Source organism: Acinonyx jubatus, chromosome C1, assembly GCF_027475565.1.
Source record: "Acinonyx jubatus isolate Ajub_Pintada_27869175 chromosome C1, VMU_Ajub_asm_v1.0, whole genome shotgun sequence".
Classification (NCBI taxonomy): Eukaryota; Metazoa; Chordata; class Mammalia; order Carnivora; family Felidae; genus Acinonyx; species Acinonyx jubatus.
This window is the reverse complement of record NC_069381.1, coordinates 137,914,134-137,934,652: the sequence shown is the minus strand read 5'-3', so window position 1 is coordinate 137,934,652 and position 20,519 is coordinate 137,914,134. Positions and strand designations below refer to the sequence as shown.

Below are 20,519 nucleotides of genomic sequence, written 5' to 3'. Positions count from 1 at the left end.
TCATCAGGACCCCACACTGCCATTTCCATTATACGTGACTATGATCGTGACGCCAAGCCTCGATCATTAAGTGACACCCCCCTACCTGGCCCTTTAGAGGTGGCAAATTCTCATCCTCACTGACTTTCCAGTCACTTGTTCTGATGTTATTCATAGAAGGAAGTTAGGCTGAGAATAAAGCAAAAGAAAAGAACAGAAGTAACATCATTGCGAATAAACAGGGAAGGCAGTAAAACATTCATCCTGGTTTCACTCTGTAAAGTTAGAGTAACATAGATCTGATATCAAAACCATATAATTTATGCAGTTGCATTAGATCCTGCCAGGTCTTTCTCATAGGGGTTACAGAACAAAAACAAAAACAAAAACATGAATATATCGTAGAGATGAAAATGTAGATAATTGTAATGAGCTCTCTCTTTCAATCCTCCATTATTATTCATTCCAGAGGGTTCTAAATTTCTGTATTCTAAGTAACGCTGTGAGTAGCATCCTTGAGACTATAGCACATGATCTATTCCCCCATTATTTTCTTAGAATAAACTCAGACACAGGAGAAAAAAGAAAATGAAAGGACCCTGTCTTCCACTGGGTAGACCAGGAAGAATGCTGGAGGGTTTCTCTTCCCTGGAATTGTGCCATAAAACTATGAGGTAAGTATTTTCCAAGATCCTTTGTTTTCCTATGCTTGCAATCAAGAGGGAAAGACAAGAATCTCTTTTGGTCCTTTCCTCCTGCAGGATTGATTAAGCCAAAAATATCAAGTCCAGGTAAAATGAGGCAATGACTGAGTTTCCCATGACAATAAAACCCATCTCTTCTTATCTTGAGACCTGTGAACAGGTATCTTTTCTAATCCTAATTTACACTCCAAGTTCAACATTTTCCACTAATAATGCATGCTCTACACTTGATCTTAGCCAAAAGGCCGAGAAGCAATATTAATAATGCATGCTCTAAATATGGCAAAAAAAGCATCATAAACTCCAAATTAATCACTGGTTATTTGGGAGAATTCATTCATTTAATAAATATTCACTGTGTCAAATATGTATTGGGTATTATTCTACATTCTGGGCTATAAAATAAACAAAACAGATGAAAACAATATTTGATGTTCTGGCTCAATATATTTCTGGTTTATTACAGCTCAGTAGTTTTGGAAGAAGAAAGGGATTCAACAAAAATTAATACTGAGGTTCAGTTCGTGATCAAGCTGATTGAATGTAGCTTATTAACATTGTTGGCTCAGCACAATTCAAGTTTCTTTTAGTGGTATAGTGCTTGGGGACTCTCTACACCAAAAGGAAACAAAAAAATGTAACACATGAAAATTTTTTGGTTACTCACCAGATTCCAAAACCCCAAAATTGTTCTGGACATTTTTTTTTTGATGTGTAATAACTCCTGTGTTTTTTGATCCTACTTTCTAAATACTTTACAAACCAGTCCTACCTTCTTCATCATGTCTATGGCTGGAACTTCAGTTCAGGTCCTTAATTTTTGTTTGGACTATGGCCATAGCTTTTAAACTAGTCTGCCTGACTCTGGTTTCTTTTCTTTCCAATATTTCTGTCTTACAGTTTATAAAAACAGAGATCTGATCACATAGCTCTACATTTAGAAACTGTGAATAGTTCTCACTGCTTGCAGGATATAGTCGAAATTTTTTATCAGCACATACAAGGAGTGGGAGAATGAGTAGATAGGCCCTCAGGATTCTGGATTAAGGCCATGCCATTGGCAGCAGAGAAGTATACCCCTTTTGAAAAACAGCTCCTGGTATATGGCTGAGCCCTGCCAAAGACAGAATGCTTGCTCACGTGATAACAAGGGATCATGCATTCAGAACTTCCCATTATAAGCTGGGATCTATTAGACTTAATCATTCATAAAGGCTGTCATACCTATCAGAACCTCAGCCAGCATTATCACCTGAGGGCTTAAGAAATGCCTGGTGGGGTGCCTGGGTGGCTCAGTTGTTTAAGCATCTGACTTGATTTTGGCTCAGGTCACGGTCTCACGGTTCATGAGTTTGAGCCCTATATCCGGCTCTGTGCTGACTGTGTGGAGCCTGCTTGGGATTCTCTCTCTCTCTCTCTCTCTCTCTCTCTCTCTCTCTCTCTCTCTCTCTCCTCCTCTTCCACTGACGTGCATGCACTCTTTCTCTTTCTCAAAATAAATAAATAAACTAAAAAAAAAAAAAGGAAATGCCTGAGGCACAGGCATGGAATGCTGCATAACACAGCATAGGACCAGGACCCACTTCACAGAAAGGAGAGGCAGCATTGAGCCCAAGAACATGGGGTCCACTGTTATATCATATACTGCACCACCAAGAATTAGCTGGAATAGCCTTCTGAAGGTACAGCTGAAGGACCAGCTTGGAGGCAATACTCTGAAAGGATGGGGTGCCAGCCTTCAGGATGCAGCACACGCATCAGGTCACGGTCTTCCGTATGATGCTGTGTCCTGAATAGGAAGAATACATGAGTCCAAAAACCAACAGGTGGAAGCATGAGTGGCCTCCCTTACCATCGCCCCCAGTGATCCATGCAACTCTGAGCTCTGTGATATTGGAGGTCCTCATCTCCAAAGGGGTACAATATTACCAAAGGACATGGCAAGGTCCAATCGAACTACAAGTTTCATGTCCCACCAGGCTACCTGAGACTCTGTGTCCAAAGACCAACCAAATGCCATTATGGCAGGGATAATTGGTCCTACATAGGAGAAAGAGGCAGGGCTACCTTTTCACAAGAAAGGCAGGGAAGAATCCATATGAAACCTAGGTGATCCTCAGGGGTGCCTCCTGGTGCTCCATTACCCCTGTGTAGTTGTGAAAAGACACATGTGGCAATCCCAGCCTGAAAATGCATGATTACCAAGGTTCCAGACTCCTAGGAATGAAGATTTGGGTCATACAATTAGGTGGACCATCAAGACCTATCAGGGTGATGACCAAGGATGTGAGAAACTCAGAATGGATATTGTAGGAAGGAGAGGGTAAGTACAACTGCAGCCCACGGATCAAATGCAGCCAAGGATGGGGCACAATTGTCCAACCAACCTTCATCTTCTGAGTTCCCTCCCACAGGAACCACAGGGATGCTCCTCCTTGAACTTGTGTAGAGAAGGAGGTCCGTGTGGCACAAAGGGCAGACTGTAGCAGCCATGAAAATAAGCCTCATGATTTTTGACTTTGGGGGGCACGATCAACCTACAGTCCTAGCTGTGCTCCAAAATCCATCACCACATTCATACTGAGGCCACACTTCCAAAAGGCTGCTCCCAGCCAATGACTGAGGAAGGCAGGGACACTACCTACCAAAGCAGGCTCATTTTCTGGGAATACAGGAGACTCCTCTGATAGATGACTTTGGCTTGAGGGTACCCCATCTTCCTCACCAAACTTTCTTACAATTGCACTATAGGCTATGATCCCTCCCTCCCTTCCAAGGGTCATCCTGTACAGCATCTGACAACTCTCCCAGTCTCCCTAGTCCATCCCCATTTCCCTCAGAGGTGTGTAATAAGTCTCCTATACATCTAATCCTGTCTCAGCATCTGCTTCACAGCCTTCATGACCTGCTTCTACCATCTCTCTAGGCTCACCCCCTACTTGCTCTCACTTGCACTCCACAGACACCACACTAATGAGCATACTACTTTCCGCATCCAAGCCTAGGAAAAGCTATACTATTCCCTCTGTCTAGAGTGCCCTTTCCCCCTTGCCTTCTCTCTGGGGTCTGAGGTTTGGCAGCCAGTATAATTGTGCACCAGACTTTGGCTTGGCTCTGTTTTCATTATTCTGTTTTTGCATGACCAGTTCAAGGAGAATCTGCCTGATCACAGAGTGCAGATTGCTCCATATCCTATACCAAGTTGTAAGGTTCCATGTGTTTATCCTATCCAGTACACATCCTACAAAGTGTCTCTCCCACTCAACATAAGGGCAGGGAAACAAAGTGTCTCTCCCACTCAACAGTGTTAGAGTCCAGAATGTGTCTGTCTGTGAAGAACAGCCACTACTCAGCTCCAGCTAAATGTTGCCATGAAGGATAGCATGATCTGTTGAGTTTTCAAAAAAACCTCAGAAAACCAGATTTTTATTGTGAGATTTCTGCATTTTAAAGGTTACAAACTGATTCAAAATTAAAACAAAACCCAACAGGAGGTCACACAAAGAATACCCACTGACTGCTATGGCCCACACCTGCCAGCTTTTGTCCACCACTCTAAAATGCACCAACGACCTCGCCCATAACGCATACGGAATGCACCCTGCGGATCTGAGCACTGGAGGCTCAGCACATGGTGATGTCTCTGAGAGTCTGCACTACTCTCTTTTAAGAAACTTAACCATTACATTTTAGCATTTTGTCTTCTTAGTTCATGAAGTATTTCATAACCCCATGCTACTGAGGACTGTATTAACCTCACCAAAGAGGCAACTAATTCATTGTCTTGTTCAACAAATATTTACTGAAGACCTAACATGGGTCAAACCCTGTGCTATGTCTGGAGGTTCAGATTTGAATAATTGAGCCCTTATAACCAAGAAAATTGTAATTAAGTAGAAGAAACAGAAAAGTAGAAGGTACAATATTATATTGTTTGAGAAGATTTTAAAAATACATTTATTCTCTACTAAAGCAAACAACTTGGGTTCTCAAGAAACATTAATATCTTTTAAACAAACAAAAATGAAAACTATCTATCTATATCTATATCTATATCTATATCTATATCTATAGATATATATATATATATATTCAAGAAACACCTTAAACAGTAACCTGGCTATTTGAAAGATTTTAATGGGTGAGAAATCTTTTCATTATAAAATTGTAGAAACTAAATGAGGACTTACAAAATATAAATAGTGAGCATTTAAAAAAATATTAGTACATATTTACTTGTAAATGCTTTCATAGAATCACTTCAAAACTGTTCCTCACTCTTACACTCTGAAGTTTCTTTTTCTGAATAGTGGCATAAAACATAAATTACTTTGGGGGAAGAAATTTTATTAATTGAATATCTACCCTATCAAGGTTCCATTGTTTATTAAGCCCTGTTTCTAGTGAGGTAAATTTGTAAAAATACTTGAATACAACAGTGGCTAGTTCTAGAGAGACTTTTGGCCATAGATTCCAGGATTCCTGAAGACCCATCTATACATTGTGAAGATACAACCGGCTACCCCTTGGCCCTGTCCCTAACTTAGGCACACCTGCACTCAACTAGTCTGACATGTGTTTTCATGCAGTAAGGTGTGGTGTGTGGATGGAGCCCAGAATCAGAGTGAGCCTGGCAATTGTTCCAAATATTTCTTTCCTTCTTCCTCACACGTCCCCAGTCACATTGCAAATCAGTTGTCTGGTACAGGCCTAGTTCCTCAAAGCAGATCTATGTACTTCACTTTCTTAATAATCCTGGCCAACCCTTCAAAATTTACAAGGTGAAGCTATTCTGTGTCCGTGAGTATTGGGAGAATTTTAACAATTGGATTAAAAAGCCAATCAAATGGTAAACTCCTAGGGGAAATGCTCATGCCAGGGAATAGATTAACTGTTACCTGATTTCAAGAACAAATGGAAAGTGCAAATCTCAGAGAAATGAGGCGGACAAGGAGAATAAAGTAAGTGGGACATGAACAACTGAAAGAATTTGGGCCACAGACACTGGTTTGGTAAGTCTATAACACAGTAGAAAGATGAAATTCTTTTTTCTTCTCAATTCCTTTTTTTTTTTTTAATCAAATTTCATCTTTCTTTACACTTGATACAATTTGGGCATGTTTGTTCTCAACATCTATTCCCCTGTATAATATGATAAATGAGAGGGGAAGAAATGTATCCGGTAACTTACAAACTTGACTTCCTCTTTCTCTGACCCTGGTCTCCCCCGAGCAAGGTAAGGCTGCAGGCAAGAATGTTGGGTTCAGGATTACTCATCACCAGGGGATACCTGGAGGACCCTGCTGGAGAGTCCTACATATCCTCAATTTGCCTTGTGTGAGGATAAGGCCAACAGTTGGATGATGCTTAGCGGTATGTTAACCTTTTATACAGTCATGGAGAAGGGAAAATGCAAGCCATAGAAGAGGTTTTCTGAGATGAGTGTGACATTGTCAAAAACAATAGAAATACAGCGGAAATTAAAAGTACCAGAACCGAGCAAAGTATTGTTACTGTGCTGGGTCTTAAAATTCAGTCCTGGGGTTTCCAGGCTCAAGTGGCAGTATGGGGAGCATGAAGAGTTCACGATTATGAAAGAAGCAAACTTAATCAAGTATTTATTATCTATCTTCCATTTTCATTCCCACCACATAAGACAGTTTGGATCCTAACATGAAATGCCTTCATATATATATATATATATATATTTATATATTAGCTTAAAAAATGGAAGCAGTTGACAGTATTTTGGCTCCCAATTAACATAGTGCCCACAATGCATATTGAATATTTATTTCCTGTTTACTAGGTAAAGAGGACAGACATGGCTTGTCTAAGAAATCCGTCCTGGACACTGCACTATGTTTATACTGTTCACGGACTACAGTCCCATTGTGATTGTTCATCAACATTACCTGAAAAAACAGACTAGTAAAGAAACAGACTCTGGAAGTCTAAGGTAGAATTAGAAACTTTGTATTAAAACAACAAAAGCAAAAAAAAACTGTAGTGATTTTAAAGATTTCCAGATATAGAAACTTTAGGATTAGATCAATAAAAACATGGATAAACATCCCTCAACAGCAGTTCACAAAAAAAGAAATAAAAAATTAGCTAATAAATCTTGTTAAAAGGTTTAATCTTACCAGATTTAAAGACAAGTGAATTGAAACAATGATTCAGAACAATATAATTTCCTCACCTAAAATTGGCAAAAATACTTCCATCTGATAATACCCTATGTTAATAAATATGTGGGAAAAGAGACAATCTCATCTGAGAAGTAAATTAGTTTATCTTTTTTTTTGGAAACTAATTTTTTAAAAAAATTTTTTTTAACGTTTATTCATCCTTGAGACAGAGAGAGACAGAGCATGAACGGGGGAGGGGCAGAGAGAGAGGGAGACACAGAATGGGAAGCAGGCTCCAGGCTCTGAGCCATCAGCCCAGAGCCTAACGCGGGGCTCGAACTCACGGACCGCGAGATCGTGACCTGAGCTGAAGTCGGACGCTTAACCGACTGAGCCACCCAGGCGCCCCAGAAACTAATTTTTTAATGTGTGTACTCTTTAATCAAAAATTTCCACTTCCAATAATTTACCTAGCAGATATATGTCAAAAATGTGCTAAAATCATATAGGGGAAAATGTTCAAGATAACCCAAATATTTAATAATAAGGGTGAGGTTTATAAGTTAAAGTAATACCATATAAAAGAATATTGTATCACTTCTAAAAAGAAAGAAGATCTACAAGATATATTATGAAGAAAAGGAAGACACAGATGAGATTGTACACTATGGTGCTTTCTAAAATGGAAGTGAATAAATAATACACACACACACACACACACACACACACACACACACATATATAGGCTCTATGCATTATCTTTATCTTCTAAAAAGACACCTAAAAGTTATTAATAATTATGTTTGGGGAGAGGGCCTTCACTAGAGGAGTGAGGGAAGTTTTTACTTTCATTTTGTTTGTTCATGTTTCTACACTGTTTGCATTTTCTCACCATGTACAAATATTCAAGGGCATGCATGGTGTTTTTTGCAAGATCTGTTTAATTCCATGCTAGCTTCCCTCACTCTCTAGTACATTTCTTAGTCAAATACTTCTGTCAATCACTATGTGAGTGAGTCAATTTATTTCAAGTTATATCCCACCCACACTGCCAACCTACTTACTAGAAAAATGGATTTGAGAAGGCCTATAATAAAAGACTCATAGTAAGGCTATTAAATAAAAGAAGCAAATAAAATTCATGGAAAGGAAGGGGAGATAAAAAGCCCAGGAAAATGTATTGACTATGATTGAGCAGTCAGCATGGCTCCAAATTTCCTAAAGAAAAAGAAAAAAAAGGAAACATGATGGTTGATGTCATTCTTATTGTCTGGAAAAAGATTTCATGCCTGTTTGTCAAAGATTTTTTTACTTGGTGCTGAATTCTAAGAGACATGATCCAAGACACCTTGAAAATATCTTGACTTTATGTCCTTAGGCTCCCAAATTTGACCCTGCATCAGAATCACCAAGAGGACTTGTTGAAACAGATTTCTGGGCTTTACCGGCAAGGTTTCTGATTGAGTAGGTGTGGGGTGGGGCCTGAGACTTTTCATTTCTAACAGGTTTCCTAGGTGATGCTGATGTTGCTAGTCTAGGACCATACTTAGGGACATGGGAATTTTTGACCAAGCCTTCATTCATTAACCCTTAATGACTTCACCAGTAGTTCTGCCTAGGATCTGGAGATACTCTTCACATAAGCGTTTCAGTAAAAGATCCAAATGTAACCCAGTTTCTTATGATCTAATCAGAAAACAAAGATGGAACTTGAGACAGCCACAGATACAAAAGCATTGCATATGCCTTGGCCCTTTCTTAATACAAATTCATTCCACACCACCTGTCCCTGATAGGCTTAGACAGGAACTGATAATGCAGATTCATGACTCACATTAACAATGGCCTCATTTTACCCACACAGGAGGCTGGTCTCCTGCCAACATCCAAAATATATTATCGTTCAATTCCAAAATCCAGAATCAATGACCTTTAGACAATCTGCACTCTTTTTAAAAAATTTTTATTTTTTGCCTATTGCCATGGGAAATAGAGGATTAACTGTACCAGGAATTAACATAGGACCTTTCTCCTGGAGAGGTAAGAGTTCAAAACACTTTTCAGATAAACAACCTCATTTGTCTTCCAACATGGGCAGTGGTGGGGGTGGGGTGGGTTGGGGTGGGGTGTGTAAACTGCACTTTTATTACAGCACTGGAATTCTAGGTCTAAGGCCACTGTCTCCAGTCCCTCTTTGCTTCATGGTTCTCAAAACACGTGGTGCCATAGGAAGTAACTGGCCCATTTAACAGCTGCACTCAGATAAAGATCATACACAACACACACACACACACACACACATTCACATGTACGCTGGCACCAACAACCAGTATGTTTTACAAGATTAAAAACATCTAAAAATATATCTAACAGAGGCACTTATAAATGTATACATTGTAGCTCAAAACAGAGAAAAATGAAAAAGAATTTGAAAAAAACTAAAAGAGCTCTGAGATCCCTGAATTTCAGTAAGCTTACCTGGCCTTCAACAGTTCTGTTTTAAATAAGCGTCTACTGTGTACCAAGTACTGTTTTAGGAACCGGGATTAAAAGTTGGACACAAACCCCACTCTTGACAGTAATTACAAGATCTGTCATAAAACTGATCATTCCAGGTGACAGGAAAGGTTAGGTGTGATGTTAACTGTATAGCTAAACAACGCGCAGAGAATGGTCACTTAACCCCTCCTGGGGGTTCCAGGGGACTTCCTGGGGGAGAAGACACAGCCAGAGACAGATGAACAGGAAACAGCTGCAATGCAGACAGAGGGGTATGGTAAAGGATATTGTGCTAGGCTGAAGGTTACATACCCCAAATCCGATCACTCCTTCTTTGTTACAAATAGAAATTCTATTTTGTTCAGGGTGGCATCCAGCCTGACTCAAAATACACTTCCCAGAATTCCCACCAGCACTGGTGGTCATGGGACACATTCCTGGCTAATGAGATGTAAATGAAAACCACAGTGGTGCTTCTAAGAAAGCTGATGGCTCACCTTTGGCTTTTGCTTTTCCTTCTTTGCCCTTCACCCTTCTTGGGGCTTGCAATAGAGATGAGAAGCCCAAGAGTGTGACTATCATTTTGGGGAGTAAGAGTAGAAAGATGGAATAAAACTGGTCTTTCAGAGCTGTCACGTCTGCCCTGGACTGCCAACTTCCAGTCTTCTTATTAATGAGAAAAGGAAGTCCCTGTCAGGTGGAGCCCCCAGAGTGTGGATGCAGCCAGATACACGCCAACAGAAACCCATCTCATACATGCAGGTGAGACTATCTTTGCATTTGTTTGTTTGCATATCCTGGGGAAGGCCCCAAATCTTAGAGCAAACGCTAACATCCAAAAGCAATCTTCTTGAATCCTCCACTTTTATCAAAACATGAACTTAAGGATGTCCTGGCACTTTTAAAAAGTATTGTTATAATTAAGCAGCAAACATTATTAACAAGTGTGTTACTGGAAAGTTTAAATATGATCTCTAATCAAGAGCTAGTAAAGCAAGATTACAATGGCCAGTAACATTTACAGTTTCCTCTGGAAAAAAAAATCCCATGAATACATAATCCCAGGGCTTAAATAAAATTTGTTTAGACAAGATTTTTTCTTCTCTCATCCTCCAGACAAAGAACTACGAACTTTCTCTTCCTCCCTCCCTCCTCTCTCTCTCTCTCTCTCTCTCTCTCTCTCACACACACACTGCCTTTTGTTGTTTCCTCACACACAATGACACAATCAGTAGTCTCAAGCACTGATGTTGCTCTCCTTTTGCTACTTAAAGGGCCACCGAGACCTACAATCAGCAGGACATCATGCAAGAGTTAAAAAGGCTGTTTCTTTGTTATTCCAGGAAAAATGTTAAGGGACAGGTACTGCCTGAGTGTGGAGTAAACAGCAACAAGTGCTCAGGCAGAGGACATGCTACCACTGCCTGGGGCAGGTACAGATCACCACAAGTTCTTTCAGGTCTAAAAGCATCAGGTGGTTGTCCTGGGACTTTCCCACCAGCCCTCCCAGCCCCCTCTTCAGCCAAGATGGGCGGGCAATGGCATGGAGGTCTGGGGCAGGGATGCTCCAGTCCTGGCTTTGCCCGAAGTAGCTTTTCCCAATGGACAATCACACCAGCTTCTCCACCTGTGCATTAAAGGATTTGACCTGCATCAGTGATTCTGAGCCTGGGCAGGGATGGAGCGAGGGTGGGGGGGATTGTGGACTGGTAAAATTTAACTTGAAAACAGGGGCACCTGGGTGGTTCAGTCGGTTGGGCATCCGACTTTTGACTCAGGTCAGTGATCTCACAGCTTATGAGTTTGAGCCCTGTGTTGGGCTGACAGCTCAGGGCCTGGAGCCTGCTTTGGATTCTGTGTCTCCCTTGCTCTCTGCCCCTTCCCTACTTGCACTCTGTCTCTGTCTCTGTGTCTCTCTCTCAAAATCAATAAACTTTAACACATTTTTTAAAAATTTAACTTGAAAACAAAAAAACTACTCCAACAAAACTTTGCCAATGTTGTGTTTTCCTTTAAAAGGCCATACAAATAAAGCAACAACACAGACATAATGTTCCCAACCATGCTTCATGGGGAAGACTTGTCCTGTTATCTGGCCTGCTCATTTTGGAAGGGTCAGACTGTCCACTAAGTCTCTTAATATCCCAGTGATTGTGACCTTTTATTTATATATATTTGCTCTTGTATTTTGAAATGTTTTTCCACTTGATCTTCCAGACCAGTTTACCCCAACAGTCCCTATATCCCAAAACTTCTTGACTTTTTTGGGCACATAGATCCCTTATCAGTCTAGTGAAACCAATGAACCTTTTCCCAGAGCAGTATTTTTAAATGCATAAAGGGAAATACATAGGATTACAAACCAAACCAATTATATTTAAATATCAACATAAAAATATTAAAATACATAAACTTGTGATACAGCAATATATATGCTTCTTTATTATAACATTAAATATCAAGCTCTACTGGTGATGCTAATAATGATTATAATTTCAAGCAATGATGAGCTTAAATGATATTTCAAGATGTCTGCAACAACTCTAATGTTATCTGAAAATGTTTTAGATTTGTACTGATGACAAAGTCACAGGTACTATGAGTCCTTTTGTGGTTTCATTAGAAGATAATAAAAATAAAGATGCATTTTTCCTTCCAAATTAAATGCCATATTTTCCTATAATTTGGAAGCAGAAATTTTCCACCCTACCCTAACACCACTACTTGTTTTTTATAGCCCACTCCATTCCACATCCAACTGCATAACTACATTCATATGTCATGTGGCAATGTGATGTAGGGCCAAATATCAATGAAAAGGAACTCATCTTCTAACCCTGGTCCCCTTACCATCCCACCCCTCCTTTCCAGAGGCAATCACTGTTGACAATTTCTTGGGCATTCTTGACATCTATGGAATGTTTCATTTATTTTTTTTTTATTTTTTTTAACGTTTATTTATTTTTGAGACAGAGAGAGAGCATGAACGGGGGAGGGGCAGAGAGAGAGGGAGACACAGAATCGGAAGCAGGCTCCAGGCTCTGAGCCATCAGCCCAGAGCCTGACGCGGGGCTCGAACTCACGGACCGCGAGATCGTGACCTGAGCTGAAGTCGGACGCTTAACCGACTGAGCCACCCAGGCGCCGCTGCGTGGAATGTTTCATTTAAAAAGCATTTTGTTGGAGCACCTGGGTGGCTCAATCGGTTAAGCATCTGACTTTGGTTCAGGACATGATATCACGGTTCATGAGTTCAAGCCCCACGTTGGGCTGTGTGCTGACAGCTCAAAGCCTGGAGCCTGCTTCGGATTCTGTGCCTCCCTCTCTCTCTCTGCCCCTCCTCCACTCATGTTCTGTCTCTCAAAAATAAATAAACATCAATAAATAAATAAATAAATAAATAAATAAGAAGCATTTTGTTTAAATTCTGGAAAACTTTATTTTGCAATGGAATTACTTTCTATCTTTTTTTTTTTTTTTAAATCATCTTTCTCCTCCATCTATTCTATTTGACCAACACCACTTACCTTCTGCTTATTATTCTCTGGTGCCTGGGTCCCTTTATCTTAGTTTCCATGGCTTACTCATTGCTTTATTCACCCTCAAAGTTCAGGTCAAGCTGTGGGATGCTTTGATCAGCTATAACTTCATGAGCCTGAGGCTTGTCCAGCAGGCCAACTCCAGCTGTCTGTCCTCCGCTGAGGTCCCCAGAAGAACCTCCCTGCACATTCCTCCCCGCTCCCACCCCACCCCAGGTAGCAAGAGAGTATTCTAATGAGAAGAAAGCAGCCTCTCTGTGAAATCCCACAGGAGTACTTCCAGGACAGCTGTAAGACAAAATAACAACTCCCCCCACCCCCCTCCCACACACATGGCCACCTTCTGCCATCCCCACCCTATCATAAAATATAGGACAATCTTCTAAAACAAGAAAATTAGAACCTTGTAATAAAAGGGCAAATTGTCCCAAGAAAAGGCAGGTGGCATATTATAGTTATACAAATTACATGAACGTGTAGAAAAACAGGAGCAGACGGAGGAAAGGCAAAAATTGAAGAAATAACACAGGAAAATGGCCTTATCTTGCAAAAAGGCTGCAGTTGGAAGGTTGAATGAGTGGGTCCAGTTTCAAGTTAAGAATCATCACTGGAGCGCCTGGGTGGCTCAGTTGGATAAGCGTCCAAATTTGGCTCAGGTCATGATCTCACAGTTTGTGAGTTCAAGCCCCACGTCAGGCTCTGCTGACAGCTCAGAGCCTGGAGCCTGCTTCAGATTCTGTGTCTCCTCTCTCTGCCCCTCCCTGCTCACACTCTGTGTGTGTCTCTCTCAAAAACAAAAACAAAAACAAAAAATAATGATTACAAAAGACACTTATCAATGCAAACCCCAGTACTTGCTAGAATAAAGAAAAGTTTGTTTTTATGTGTTTATCTCATAATCACTCACCTTACTATACATTTTTTTTCTTAATAGAGCCTCCTGAGTTTTCTAAATATAATCATCAACTCAAAGAGGAAATTTTTTTTCTTTTTAAATATTTCCTCCTTTATTTTCTTGTCTCATATTTTCTAACGCCTCCAAAAGCCTGTTCAAAAGTGGTAACACCTGTCTTATTTGAGTTTAATGAAAAATATTGGAAGCATCTAGACAAAAATAACAAGTTACCTATAAAGGTAATTAGACTAACATCAGACTTCATCTGCATGCTACTGAGAGGAAAGAATTGCATTCCCAGAATTCTGTGCCCATTGGAGACATCGTTCACCTCCCACAGTAATAGGAAATATTGAAGTTGATTTAATAACCACAACAATAGTATCATTGAGTTAACATTTAATAGCACTCATTTGGTGCCGGGTTCAATTCTAAGCATTTCACTTATCGTGATAGTTTGTCTATAAGGTGGCTCCCATTAGTTCCTTCCCTCCCTCTCCATTCATGCCAGTCCAAGATGAGGTCTAGTCTCCCACCTCATAGAATCTGGTAGAAGTGTACCCATACCAGTTCTAAGCCAAGACGTTATGAATACTGCCTCTTGGAATTTCCATGTAGGAAACCCAGGCTTCTCTGATGAAAAGAGTGGTTGTATGAGAAAAACAGTCATGTGAGTGAAAAAGTTATCTTGGACATCAAACCTAGTTGAACCTTTGGAAGATCCCAGCCCCTGCTGCTATTCGATTCTGACCACATGAGAGCCCCCAAACAAGAATAGCCCAGCCAAGCCCAACCCCCAGGATCACGAGAGATAATAGTAAGTTGTCGTTTGGGGGCAGTTCATTACATAGCAATAGGTAACGAGAATACTTACACTAACTCTTCACAATATTCCTATGAGGTAGCCATTATTGGTATTACCATTTTACAGATAAGGAGACTAAGGCCCAGCTAAGTTAAACTTTCCCAAGCTTATCTAGCTAGAGAGAAAATCCTTGGAGAAATGCAAAGTTTCATAACTAAATAAAGTTCATGTTTCGTATGTAAAAAATAGCGACAGGGACCCTAATGCAACAAAAATACATCAGAGCAGAGACCTCGAGAGAGAGGAAAAGGGAAAGGAGAAAAAACAGTGACGAGAAGTATATCTTGCAAATATATTGTGGAATCTAAGATACTACGGCTATCATAACTGGGAAAGTGTACAGTGAAGGTGAAAGTCTTCCGAAATAACAGAGAGACAGCACGAGTAACAGTAATAGTCAAGAATGAAAGGAAATGTAGGAGCTGGGAAGGAGCAAGGCTAGAGGCAGGTAAAAGAGAAAGAAGCAAATGCATTCTGATGTTCTTGGCATGAATTTCTGCAAGTTATAAATTAACAAAACTAATTCACGTAGAAAATCGAATAGATAAATTATCGTAGTACAGATGTCAAAAGTGGTTAAATTCCTACTATTAAGAAAGAGAGCCAAAACAGAGGATTTTTCAGTGAGTTCCATACAACTTACCAAGAATAAAAATATGTTATTTAAATTATTCAAGACTATGGAAACATAGAGAAAGCCTCTAAATCCATTTTATAAAACTGGCTTAGCCTTTAAACCAAACTTGATAAAAGCAGTACAATAAAAGAAAACTACAGAGAAGTCCCACTTGTAAATATTTGCTTATTTGTTATCCCACTTATAAAAATTCTAAGTAAAATATTAGCAAGCACATCCAAAAGTAGACGAAAGAATACTGCCAGTAATCAAGTGGGGTTTATGCCAAAAAGGCAGTTTCTACAGTAGCAAATCCATTAACATCATTCGTAACAGAAACAAATGCATGGAGGAAAAGTGGTTGGTTATATGGATAGTTTCTAAAAACCACCTGGTGAAATTCAACAGCCATTTTTAATAAAACCCCAAGTAAAATGTAAATAGAAACATCTTGAACGTGAAAATATCTATCGAAAATCAACTGCAAATATCATTCTAAACAATGCCAGGAATAAGATGGGATACCTATTATCATCATTACAATGCAACGGTGAACTGAGGTAAAGAAAATAGTTAATATAAATAGAGTGATGAGGAGAGAAAGTTTTCCCTTTCTCTTAATGATATGCTTACATACCTAGAAATTCCAACTCTGGTTTAAATATGAAAACTACTAGACGCAATAAAGGACTTGGATCAGGTGGCTAGTGGTTTAGAGCTTTTCCCCATATTTGCAATGAAAATACAATAGCATTACAATAGCATCAAAAAGGAAAAGAAAGATTACAGATAAATATATAAATTCAAAATTCATACATTCATTTAATACAATGTCAATTAGAATCCCAATTTTTTAAAGTAGATATATCAGGGTGCCTGGGTGACTCAGTCAATTGAGTGTCCAACTCTTGATGTTGGCTCAGGTCATGATCCCAGGGTTGTGAGATTGAGCCCTGAGTCAGGCTCCGTGTCAGGAGCCTGTTTAAGATATTCTCTCTCTCCCACTTTCCCCCACTCATGCAGTCTCTAAAATTAAATAAATTTTGGGCGCCTGGGTGGTTCAGTCAGTTGAACATCTGACTTCGGCTCAGGCCATGATTTCAAGGTTCCTGAGTTCAAGCTCTGCATGGGGTTCACTGCTGCCAGCACAGAGCCCTCCTCCGATCCTCTGTCCCCACCTCTCTCTGCACACCCGCCCACTCACTCTATCCTTCTCAAAAATAAACAAACATTAAAAAAATTAAATAAATCTTAAAAAAAATAAAGTGGATATAATATCTGTTTAGGCAAGATTAAATGTCCAAAAATTGGCAAGAAATTTTTGAAAAAGAATAAAGAAGGAAGGGCCATACCAGACAGACTTAAATCCATTAACATCAAAACACGGCACGGGAATGAATAACAGAACAGACTAAGAAGCAATATTCATAGACTAGGAGCTTCCACGTGACAAAGTAAGCGTTGTGATCCATTGTGGAGAAAACACCTCATTGATAAATGGCACATGCCCAGTGGGATGTCATGGAAATGGGAACAAAAAGAATTAGATGGAGCTCCTACCCCACATTTTATTACCAAGTCACTAGAGAGAATGAGTTAGCCATATGCCATCTCAACAATGAAAGACTATGAGGTACTGCTCAGTAAGAGAAGATTCAGAGTATGTTACAGTAATCCCTCTATTTTTGGAATGTATTGTCCACTATTTAGAATTCTGGATAATGGAGCCTGATCACATGACTAACACTGCTTTGGGGGATGCCTCTTCATACCAAAACATAAACATAAATATAAGTGTGTATATAACACATGGAGAGAAATATGGAGATATCTAGATATATAAACTAGGTTGTTTGACACTGATTGATGGGGGGGGTCATGGTGTGAAGGGAAGGCAGAAACAATGTAATTTTTAAAAGGTATCCAATAAATACAGAATGTTTAATAGGATCTAATTTATGAAGAACTATTTGTACAAACACACATACACACACCAATGTGTCTGTGTAGAGAAAGATACACAAAGAGAGAGATAAAAGGCTGGGCACCAAAATGTTATTTGTGGTTATCACTGAGACACGAGTTTCAGATGATTTTTACTTTATATAATCAGGAAAAAAATAAATTTCATTATAAAAAAAGATTCAAGTTATGAAATATGAATTTATGGTATAAATTTAGTTTTAAAATATATTTTAAATGGATGTCAAGTCAAAGGATTTTCATATTCTTTTTTGTGAAGCTTAAATAAGGTGAACAATGAGAGCCCATAGCACATGCCTGACACAGAGAATAGTGATGGCTACTATCATTATTTCCAGGAGTTTAGAGGTCCCCTGTTGACAACTCTGCCTAGTTGTAGCAAAAGTATAAACTCAGGGACTCAAGTGAAGGGCAGCTCATAGAATCACTAATGGCCCTAAAACCACCTTTCATGCAGCAGAACAAAGAACATTGGCTGATTTCCTCAATACAACTGTACAGCGAGAAGAAATGACATCATTGTGAATTAAGAGTTGAAGCAAAAACATTTGCTTCTGACTTTCCAAACAGCAGGTCTTAAGTACTCTTGTCATCCTGATAGAAACGTGACAGTGTAAGCTGATTACTGCACTTTTGATTCTAGACCGTCAAGCCACCTGATTTGTAAGCAGGCTTTGCGTAAAACCTCCCTACCTCCATCATCAGGTCTGGAGGAGACTATCCAGTCTTGTTTGGCACCTTGGTATTCAAACCCCACCACAAAGGAAAGCAAATCACCCTATTACTGTCATATCTTCAGCAGTCAGTGCTTCAAAGCCCCAGGAGCTAATAGATGGTAATAGATTCCAGGAGAATTTAGAAATCCCTGCGGTTAAAATACTTTTTAAAATGTATCCAGTCTTTGTAGCTGGGGAAAGCTAATCTCATCTTCTCACACGGTACAGTAGAACCCAGATCCCTTAATCTTGCTCAGATTTGTACATCATACCCTCTGGTGTGTAAGTAATGCTGTGGCCAAAAAGACAGCTCCCTAATGCACGCCTGGGTCTGCAGCCTGCCCACACAAGGCAAACAGGACCACAGTTGGCTCTGACCCCTTCCCAGTGAGGCTTCCCTGCCCACAGCGCACCCTCCACCCTCCATGCCTGCTAACTCAGTGAGCCTTATTCTTGATAAGCTGGTTATTTAGTACCATCTAATATCCTAAAAAGAGCAAGTATGAGGCTATTTATTTTGAAAATTTATGCTTCTAGAGTTGTGAGGAAGAAATAATACTATCTTCACACAGTGAAGAGCCTTGAATTCATCCGCTAACCATAGTCATTTAGGACCAGACCAACTCCCTCGCCTTGCTGCTGAAAATGCTAGAAACACAAGAATGGGTTTTAAATGGAAATTCTTCAAGCTAAATCAGCCTTCAAAATGCTTCTGATGGCATCCATTTAAGTGTAACACTGAAAAGCTATAGATGCATAAATGTATTCAGAACTCTGATTATAATTACCAGGGCTTTACTGTCATCACTGAATCATTCTAACTTTAGAAGTAGGAGAAGACTTATGCAAGGCTGTACCTGAATGAGGCAGGTACAGCGACAGAACACAAGACTATACACTTTTCATCACACACTTGAGCCAATGTGCAAGGATTATTTTATTTTTTCCAGGAGGGTCCTACATAAAGCAATATCCTCTCACTGACAGAGAACCTTCCCAGGGGATCAAATTTGTACCTAAAGGTTTTCAAAAAGAATAGACATTCAAGATCTTTGTATAGCTGAAAGAAAGAAAGCCAGAAAGTGAGCAAGCAAGCCAGAAAGCAAGGAAGGAAGGGAGGAAGACAGAAAGAGAGAGAGAAAGGAAAAAAGAGAGAGAAAGAGAGAGGAAAAAAGAGGGAGAGAGGAAGAGAGAAAGAAAGAAAGAAAGAAAGAAAGAAAGAAAGAAAGAAAGGGCTAAAGAGAGAAAGAAAGAGAGATACAAAGAGAGAAAGAGGAAGGAAGGAAGGAAGGAAGGAAGGAAGGAAGGAAGGAAGGAAGGAAGGAAGAATGGATGGAAGGAAGGATGGAAGGAAGGAAGGAAAATATAACACCTCTGTATGGCAGCATCCTGCTAATATAAATGGGAAGAAGACTCACTGCTATGCAATCACAGCTTCCATTTCCTCAGAGGGATTAATAATGCACTGCATGAATTTCCAAGATGTTTACAGAAAGGCTGACATACGCCAAGCACTCAGAAATTCTACCTTCCTTTTACTTTCAGTCCAAATAACTATCGAGAAATCGTTTTCTACAACCACATTGATTATGCCTTTTATGCCCACGTTACACACTCACACACCATGCCCTGACACTGAGAAATAAACTTTTGTCATTTTTCTAAAACTTTGCTTTTGAGAGAGAGAGCGTGAACAGGGGAGGGGCAGAGAGAGAGAGGCAGAAGGTCCGAAGCGGGCTCCGTGCTGTCAGCACAGAGCCCAACATGGGGCTCGAACTCATGAATGAGCTCAAGTCAGACACTTAACTGACTGAGCCACCCAGGTGCCCCTAAATTTCTGTCATTTAAGCCAGCCAATCTGTGGTATTTTGTTATGGTAGTCAGAACTGAGGGAGACACCCTCCTCCCGTGGCTTCCCCTGCTCAGGTACTTGACTACAGTCAATCGAACTGCCAACTAACTCCAGTTGTTGTCCTGCTAAATGCACATTCCTTGTTCTCTACTTCCCCACAAACAAGTCAGGATATTTATAACCACATTTCCTTCTACTTGATATACCTTCTCTTCTTCCAGAAAGCTTCCTATCAGCAAACCTCTTCCCCCATTGAAAAGTGGCACATCACAGGCAGAGAACCCAGGGTCACGTCAGGCTCATCACACCCACATGAGTGGCTTCTGAGAGTCACTGCTATGAAACAGGTATCAAAAATCAGCTCTTATAAGGATCAATCAAATAATGTACCTGGAAAGCATTTTATAGGTTAGGAGGGGCCATATAAATATAAAACATTATCATGCTGTCTTAGCTGCTTTTGTGGAATCTGACTTCAATGCAAAAAGCCAGTAAGAGCTCCAGGAACAAAATTAAATTTTTTTAAAGCCCCATACAGACATACAAAGATCCACAACACTCTAGGCCATCCCCTAAATTCAGTTACTTCAGGGCAAGAACTTTTCTTCATAAGCAGGGGAAAAAATGGTTTGGAACAAGAGAAAGCTCAAAGACAGTTTCTATAGCAGACACTAATTCAATGACACTAAATAAGAGGTTGCCTCACTAAACTGTGGGATCCTCAGGGACAAGGGTCAAGT

At 40.0% G+C, this 20,519-nt stretch overlaps 1 protein-coding gene across 5 annotated transcripts in view; it reads right to left on the bottom strand.

Moving 5' to 3' along the window:
* The window catches only part of LYPD6 (LY6/PLAUR domain containing 6), a 122,836-nt gene that overhangs the window by 40,134 nt on the left and 62,183 nt on the right, over positions 1-20,519 (bottom strand). Inside the window, exon 3 of one of the 5 annotated variants that reach the window (XM_027055816.2) lies at positions 19,986-20,115. The exons of 3 other annotated variants lie outside the window; for them this stretch is intronic. The gene's annotated coding sequence lies outside the window, so the exon portion shown is untranslated. Of the gene's footprint in view, positions 1-19,985; positions 20,513-20,519 lie in introns of those variants that run through there. One more of the 5 variants, XM_053215039.1, reaches the window with a different exon arrangement.